Below are 7,500 nucleotides of genomic sequence, written 5' to 3'. Positions count from 1 at the left end.
AATCGTGAGAGCAGTCAAGCTACGAGCGGAAAAAGGTCATCTTGAACGAGCCATTCAGCAGTTATACCGCCTTGAACTGTCTTGTGACAGAAGAGTAGATCGCCAAGTTCCAGGAGCCGCACTAAATCCTCAAGCAGGCGTTTTCAAACCAAGGCGTGACGCTGCAGTTGCTGCCGGGATACGTGTACACGATGTCATTCAGCAGGAACAAGAAGTTTAAAAAAAAAAAAAAAAAAAACTTTGCACGAATGTGTTTGTCCTTTTCAAGAACAAACAGGGTAGTGTGTTGAGAAAGTTGAGTTGTATTGTGTGGGGGTAGTTTTCTTTAACAATTTGTGATTCCTTAAATTGTATTTAAATCGGAAATTAGTGGTTTATCGTCAGAACCGACTGACAAGTTGATTAGGTGTTCATACATCGCTAAAAGTTTGCTTATGCCGCGTTTTCCGGTCGGCGTCTTGTTCTAAAATGATTCATTGTGCTAGGATGTTTTTTTTGCAAAAAGTTCTCTTCGTTGTCAGATAGTTGAGCTGTGTGAGAAGAAAGGTTGAAGACGAGCGACATCAGTTAAATAAAAGTTGAAGTTTGCGAAGAACGGCCTGTTGAGTCTTGGCATTCGCGAAAATATTTATATTTGCAGATTACCTGTCCTCTTACTACGAAAGTCAAGCTCGACATCTCTGTGCAATAAGCGCATTCAAAATTTCCTCGTATTACTTGATAAAAGTATGTGGTTTTTTGTTGTTGTTTTTTTTTTGCTGTTTTTTTTTTTAAAGAAAGGGTTTATCTGATTACATGAAAAATACGTTTTCTCTCCCGTTCCCTTCTTATGCATGATCGTCGCGGAAATCACATCCTGTTCCTCAATAAACCTGGAACAACCAGTTACGGTCTTAGTTCTCTTTTTTCTTACGTATCAGCTAAGTTGCGGAATGCGCTACCTGATTTTATCCGTACCTATGAGTTTACTGGTTTTAAAAGAGAATCCAGGGCCGCATTTTGTACAGCGGCTTTTCTTTTTAATGAATATATCTTTTAGTATTATGTATTTAGTAGGTATCTGTATATGTTATGTATTTTAGCTGTAAGTGTAATGTCTCGAAGATATTAGCTCCTGTACTTATTCGGAAAAAGCTTATGACTGTATGTATGTTACCTTTAGTAGGGCGCATGCGTACACTTTGTAATCTGCGACTCCAGTGCTTACCATATGACAGATAAAATGACTTTTCTCTTGAATATATAAGCCATCTAATTCTTACGCTATATTGACAAGGGCGGTTTGGAGCTGTGAGTAGGCGTGGGATTTGTCTCATATGGTTTAGGGGCCGACATATCTCTCCCTCAATGCCGTACCGGGAGGCAAGGTCGGTAGCAGAAAGCAGCGAAGGGCCAACTGCGTCCAAAAGCGATCGCACGGGCCGAAATCCCGGGATGACTCGTTTGGTACGACGCTCCAGCGCCGGTGTCTGGAGGTACTGCGTTTTTCTCTCTTGTTCAAACATTCCGTCAGCGCATGCGCAGCAAATGTTCTGGCTCTTCGATACCTAAGAGAGTTAACTGAATAGAGGGTAATGTAAAGTGCTAGATTTCTATCCCATATGAACCATGTGAGCGTTAGCCCTACTGATGGAAATGGGCCCACACAAGGACAGAGAAAAACTGACCAGTTTTTCTCTGTCCTTGTGTGGGCCCATTTCCATCAGTAGGGCTAACGCTCACATGGTTCATATGGGATAGAAATCTAGCACTTTACATTACCCTCTATTCAGTTAACTCTGTTTAAAATATAAGTGCTACACGGCCAACGTTTGTATAAACGTAACCTTTCCTTGTCTTCGATACCTAGCCTACCAAAAAAATTAACATGCTGGTTTCTTTTTTTTTTTTTTTTTTTTCCAGCAATTGACATTTAGGTTGATCTTGTAGGCATAAACGTTACGTAAGAACCGTGCGTGTCTGGTCTTGTCTCAGACAGAGGCGAGAGATGGTTTCATGCAGACTGGGACGCCTAAAATGCTATGCTGTAAACATGGCGGTTCACGAGTGAAGTTGTCTCTCTGGCCTTTCTGTTGACGAATTCCAGGACCTACTGACACAATCTGGGCAAGTTTTGAAAGCTAAAACCTTCAATCGATGCGTTATTTTGCTGGTAGGACTGGGTGGCCCGACACTTATGAAAAAAACTATGAAATGAGAATTGTGAGTCTTCCCTTGTCATGGAATGGCAGAATTACCCAGAATTCTTTTTGGGCATGAGGGAGGCAACTTAAGAAGCACGAGACTGGCCCTCATCGAATGGCTGAAGCGCGGCCAGAGGAAATGTTTTCTAGCCAGATACTCAGGAGTAGGCCTGGTGTGTGCTGTTAACGTAAATTTTGGATTTCTGAACAAGTTTTTATCATAGAAAATTCGCGACAAAGTTGTGCTTCCCTTTCGCTGTAATTCTCGTGTCAAAGAAACGGTATAATAATGTAAATAAGAGAATAACGATATTTATATTTGCAGATTACCTGTCCTCTTACTACGAAAGTCAAGCTTGACATCTCTGTGCAATAAGCGCATTCAAAATTTCCTCGTATTTCTTGATAAAAGTATATGGTTTTTTGTTGTTGTTTTTTTTTGCTGTTTTTTTTTTTGAAGAAAGGGTTTTTCTGATTACGTGAAAAATACGTTTTCTCTCCCGTCCCCTTCTTATGCATGATCGTCGCGGAAATCACATCCTGTTCCTCAATAAACCTGGAACAACCAGTTATGGTCTTAGTTTTCTTTTTTCTTACGTATCAGCTAAGTTGCGGAATGCGCTACCTGATTTTATCCATACCTATGAGTTTACTGGTTTTAAAAGAGAATCCAGGGCCGCATTTTGTACAGCGGCTTTTCTTTTTAATGAATATATCTTTTAGTATTATGTATTTAGTAGGTATCTGTATATGCTATGTATTTTAGCTTTAAATGTTATGTCTCGAAGATATTATCTCTTCTCGTTTTTTTGAAATTCGAGATGAAATATAGCTTATGATTGTATGTATGTTAATTTTAGGAGGGCGCATGCGCTCACTTTGTAATCTGCGACTCCAGTGCTTACCATACGACAAATAAAATGATTTTTCCCTTGAATATCCATGGATATAAGCCATATAATTCTTTTGCTATATTGACTACCGAGGTTTGGAGCTGTGAGTAGACCTGGGATTTGTCACATATGGTTAAGGGGCCGACACACCCTCATACCCAGCATCTTCGTTCCCTTTGACCAGGTTATACGTGGGTATACAGGGGTATATAATGGCATACATGGGTATATAGTGGTATATGAGGGTATACAAGGGTATACGTGGGTATATAAGGGTATACATGGGTATATAGGGGTCTATAAAATGCGCATATAGTGGTATATAGGGGTATATAAGGGTATATATGGGTATATAGGGCTAATTTATATTAAATACACTATAAATACCTTATATTTAAATACATAATAATACCCTTTAGGGAGACATTAAGTACTTACCGTCACGCGTCACGCGACGCTGGTGATTGGAATTGTTCGTGGGCTCAACGTCACATGAACTTTGACTTCGAAACGAAAACAGCTGAGAGACAGAAATTTATTTTATCAAACGAGTTGATAAAGGTCAAATCAGCTGAGAGACAGCTGAGACGTAACAGTCCATAGGTCTCTTTTGAAGTAATGTAAGTCTTTAACTGATAATAGCCCAAAAACTTTACGTAGCGAACAACTTGACGTAAGCCTAAGCTCAGTCATAAGACCCTTGCTTGTGCGAAAAATAAACGAGTTGTACTCGTGCAGATGGTCAGATTGTCTTTTGAAGTCCAGCTATGATTTCTCTTTTGTGGTTGCTTTATCTGTTTTTAATTGGTGTAGTTATTGCTTATCTCACCTATGCGCTTTTCTTTGATAGCAAGGTGAGAAAATTTGGTCAATTTTTTTCTTATCTTTTATGGCCGAAAAAGTTAATGGCTAATAATAATATTGTGCGAGAACTGAAGTGTACATCAAAGTTAATTAACATGTCCTCTTCGATTTTCAGGAAGATCCGCAAGAAGCAACTCCAATACGGAAAAAAAATCCAGGATCTGAAAGAAGTATGTATCTATAACATAAGCGTGATATACCGGTAGGCTGACAAGAAATATAGCTGCGATACTAAGAGCATCAGGACAGGAAATTAAAAGGAAAGGCCCACTTGTTGTTCCATTGACTAATCGAAGATGCCCTGCTACTAGAAGTGCTTTAATTATTACTAAACCATTTTTAATCAGATCACATGGGCAGCCATTTTTTGCAATGATTTGAGCTCTTGCTTAAAAAAACATCCCAAGCAAAGTTAACATTTAAAGGTTTTACTTTTTTTAAGACTTACTTGTTCATAAAAATAAGTTAAATAATATGCCCACGGGGAAGGACGAGCTGTAAATTTGTCAGTCATACAATGAAGTCAAGTCACACTTTGAATTGTGTTAATATTTGTAATGGCATGCAACTGTTTTTTTAACAGTGTGCGACATTTGCAGACTACACTGCAGACCACAGGCCACAGACTAAATTTAACTCACAGTTATTGAAGGCTAACCATTTTAAAATGGGTGCCAGTCTGCAGTCTGCAAATGTCACACACAGTTTTTCAATGATATTTGTTAAAACTAATTTTGCATGAATAAGATGCATATACAACTGGAAAATGATTGATAACTTTGAAAACTGATGATTTACTTTAAGTTCATGATATCTCCTTTAGAATTCAATTCTTTTCACTATAAAGCTAATAAAGTTTGAAGTATATTTTAATGAGGGATTGAGACTAGTGGCCTGTTTCTCAAAAAATCGGAAAGATTTCGGACCTACCGATATTTCGGGTGCCACAATTCCCTCTATATCTTCGCAACGCCAAGGTTTGAAGCCATCAAACTTCGCAATCCTCTTAGTTTTTCTTACATTAAAAACATGTTAAAGGATCAGCTTTTCAAAATAAGCAGATTGCAGTTTGACGACTGGCTTTTCGGGCCGGAAAAGTTCTCGGGACTTTCAAGAAAGAGGCCCCAGGACCCAAAGTTTATTTTTGGCTTTGGGCGCACTTGTGCTACCAATTGTATATTTCTAGGTGCACTGCCAAAATTTTAGGTGCACAGCAGAAAATGTTAGGAACACAGCTTAAAATACTGGGAGCACCTGTTCTATTAAGAAAAGGAGAACTTAAGACATCATTACGTCATTTTCAGCTTTTTGTATTTTACTTTGATCCTGTGTTTGTTGTTTTAACTAAAGCTGACTTGTGATAAAATTGTTGTGATTTTTATATCTTAATCATCTTGACTTCTCAATTTCAACAACAAATTATTATAATTACATGTTATCATCATGTTAAAGTACATTCGAGATAACAGAAACGTTTTCATCATGTACATGTATTTCCTTTTCAATGTACACTTGTTGCCAAAGAAAATATACTTGAAAACTGGAATAGATGCACAACTTCATAATTGTCTTAAAAAAAGGTTGCTGTTATTCATCATGGTGAAGTACAGTAATGATAAAGTTTTCTCGTTTGTCTCACGATGTGGTCACTTGTGATGTAGATTGCGAAGTTTCGACTGCATACTGCTAGTCTTCATCAGGCGATGAATTCGACTGCTTACGTGTCACCTTTTAAGCAGGATGCTCCGCTGTGATTGGTTGGTTTTCAGCAGCTGTGATCGGTGCATTTCGATCCTCACTGTTTTGGCTTGTTGTTCATTTGGCGGTCCACTGTCGTACAGTTCTCCTGTTGTTGTGTTTTTTTGTGTTTTTTGATCGTGGGCATCCATGCTTCTGGAATTTCTATTCCACTCTCCCTGATGATGTTGTTAGGGTGAAGTCTTACGTGAATCACCTCTTTGACTCTGCGTGTGTACCAATGAGGATCATGATCAATAAACTTTACTTCATTCCAAAAATAACTGGATACAAGACAATACAATCGCGATGACTTAAAGGGACAGTTTCACGGTTTTGCGCATGTCCAAGCTTTAGCGCTAGCAGTTGTAAATTTTACGGTTTCTTACTGAACCAGATGATGTTAATTAAACACAGAGAGTATTAAAGCAAATACACTGAATGACTAAGGCCCAAATCTGGTGGAAGACACTGCGGGTTTACACAAAATATCTAATTTAGTTTTGATCTGGAATTTATTGTACGGGTCGAAAATTTATTCCACGCTTGAGTTGTCATAATGCACGAGTAATCTATTCGCATGCAGTAGGTTCATAACACATTTTAGGAAATGATTACAAAAGTAATTCCAATGAGTAATCAATTACTATGGGATTGTTTCCGTTTCCTCCATCAGTGCTTTCGATTGTTTCAATAACAATGGAATTAAATGGGCTGACGTGACAGTTTGCCCATGCACTGAGACGTGAAACTCTCCCTTTAACTGGGATATAATTCAGTTCTTTAACAAATTTCGTTCCTTGAAGAAATAGGCTCATATAGTTGACCCTCTGTTGACCTTCCACTACCACAAACCTTTGACATGCACAATGAGCATGTGCTTTATTCGTAGTCTTCATTTGCTTGTGTCAGCGGAGTTTTAACAAATAGAAGAGTATGGAATGAAACATCAACAGGAAAAACGGACCTTCGCCGGCGTAGGGGGAATTCGTTAAGAAAACTGACGACAAATAAACACACACCGATGAAAGGAAAATAATGTAACTTTATTATTTAGGGTCAGATTTTGGTATATATATGTTTATATCTGTTGATTGAAGCATCTGTTTTGTGACTTACCACTCGGAGTACGCAAGTATAGTCAGTCGTGCTGTATTTGAGCTTTTAAGGCGCGCGAGTGCGATCACAATGATTTTTTAGGTGCACATCTAAACATTTAGTCGCATGTGTGACTGTTTTGTCGCTAACTTCGAGCCCTGATTGAGACATGCCTACTGAATGCACTCTATTTTATCTTTAATCCACAAAAATCAATACGTATGCTACCTCACCTAGAATATTGTTACGTAAGTGTTTAAAGTGTCCTTGTTCAATAGGAAGCTCTTTCAAGTGAATACAGTATACTACAAAAATCAAAAGCAAATTGCCAAGGTCAAAACCAGTCACAAATCCTTATAATCTTCATAATTCTACACTGTGTCCATTCTCCAGCTTGTTCCTCCAACCAGTGGCAAAGGCTGGCAACTGCAAAGAGTGGACAGTGGTATTAGGACATGGCAAAAGACGAGTGAAAGTTCACCTTCATGGATTCAGGAAACAATTTATGCATGCTCTATAATTGTTCCAGTATCTGGTCAGGTATGTAAGTGGAAAGTAATCTCCTTGATATTTTATGTGAACCAAACCATGCTTGGCCTTTCATGCATAACAGGCCCATTTATAGTCTGTTCCTTTTCTTGCAGAAGGTTATTGATGTCCTTAAACAGCCCAGTTTGTTGCTGGCATGGGATCCGCATGTTAAAAAGGTTCAAAAGGTTACTGTG

The 7,500-nt window shown here is 38.5% G+C and overlaps 1 protein-coding gene and 1 pseudogene across 5 annotated transcripts in view; both read left to right on the top strand.

The window, feature by feature from the left end:
• Positions 1 to 1,218, top strand: part of LOC137979704 (uncharacterized) — a 5,081-nt pseudogene extending 3,863 nt beyond the window's left edge.
• Positions 1,219 to 3,570: 2,352 nt separating this feature from the next.
• Positions 3,571 to 7,500, top strand: part of LOC137980233 (steroidogenic acute regulatory protein, mitochondrial-like) — a 34,878-nt gene continuing 30,948 nt past the window's right edge. For 2 of the 5 annotated variants that reach the window (XM_068827629.1, XM_068827632.1), the window contains exons 1-4: positions 3,582 to 3,696; positions 4,056 to 4,110; positions 7,169 to 7,315; positions 7,420 to 7,500. The exon at positions 7,420 to 7,500 is cut by the window's right edge and continues 113 nt beyond it. The gene's annotated coding sequence lies outside the window, so the exon portion shown is untranslated. Of the gene's footprint in view, positions 3,697 to 3,758; positions 3,931 to 4,055; positions 4,111 to 7,168; positions 7,316 to 7,419 lie in introns of those variants that run through there. The other 3 variants (XR_011118468.1, XM_068827630.1, XM_068827631.1) reach the window with 3 other exon arrangements.

This window comes from Montipora foliosa, chromosome 12 (assembly GCF_036669935.1).
Source record: "Montipora foliosa isolate CH-2021 chromosome 12, ASM3666993v2, whole genome shotgun sequence".
In the NCBI taxonomy this organism is placed as follows: domain Eukaryota; kingdom Metazoa; phylum Cnidaria; class Anthozoa; order Scleractinia; family Acroporidae; genus Montipora; species Montipora foliosa.
Note: the sequence above shows the minus strand (reverse complement) of the source record. Positions and strands in the feature narration are given on the sequence as shown.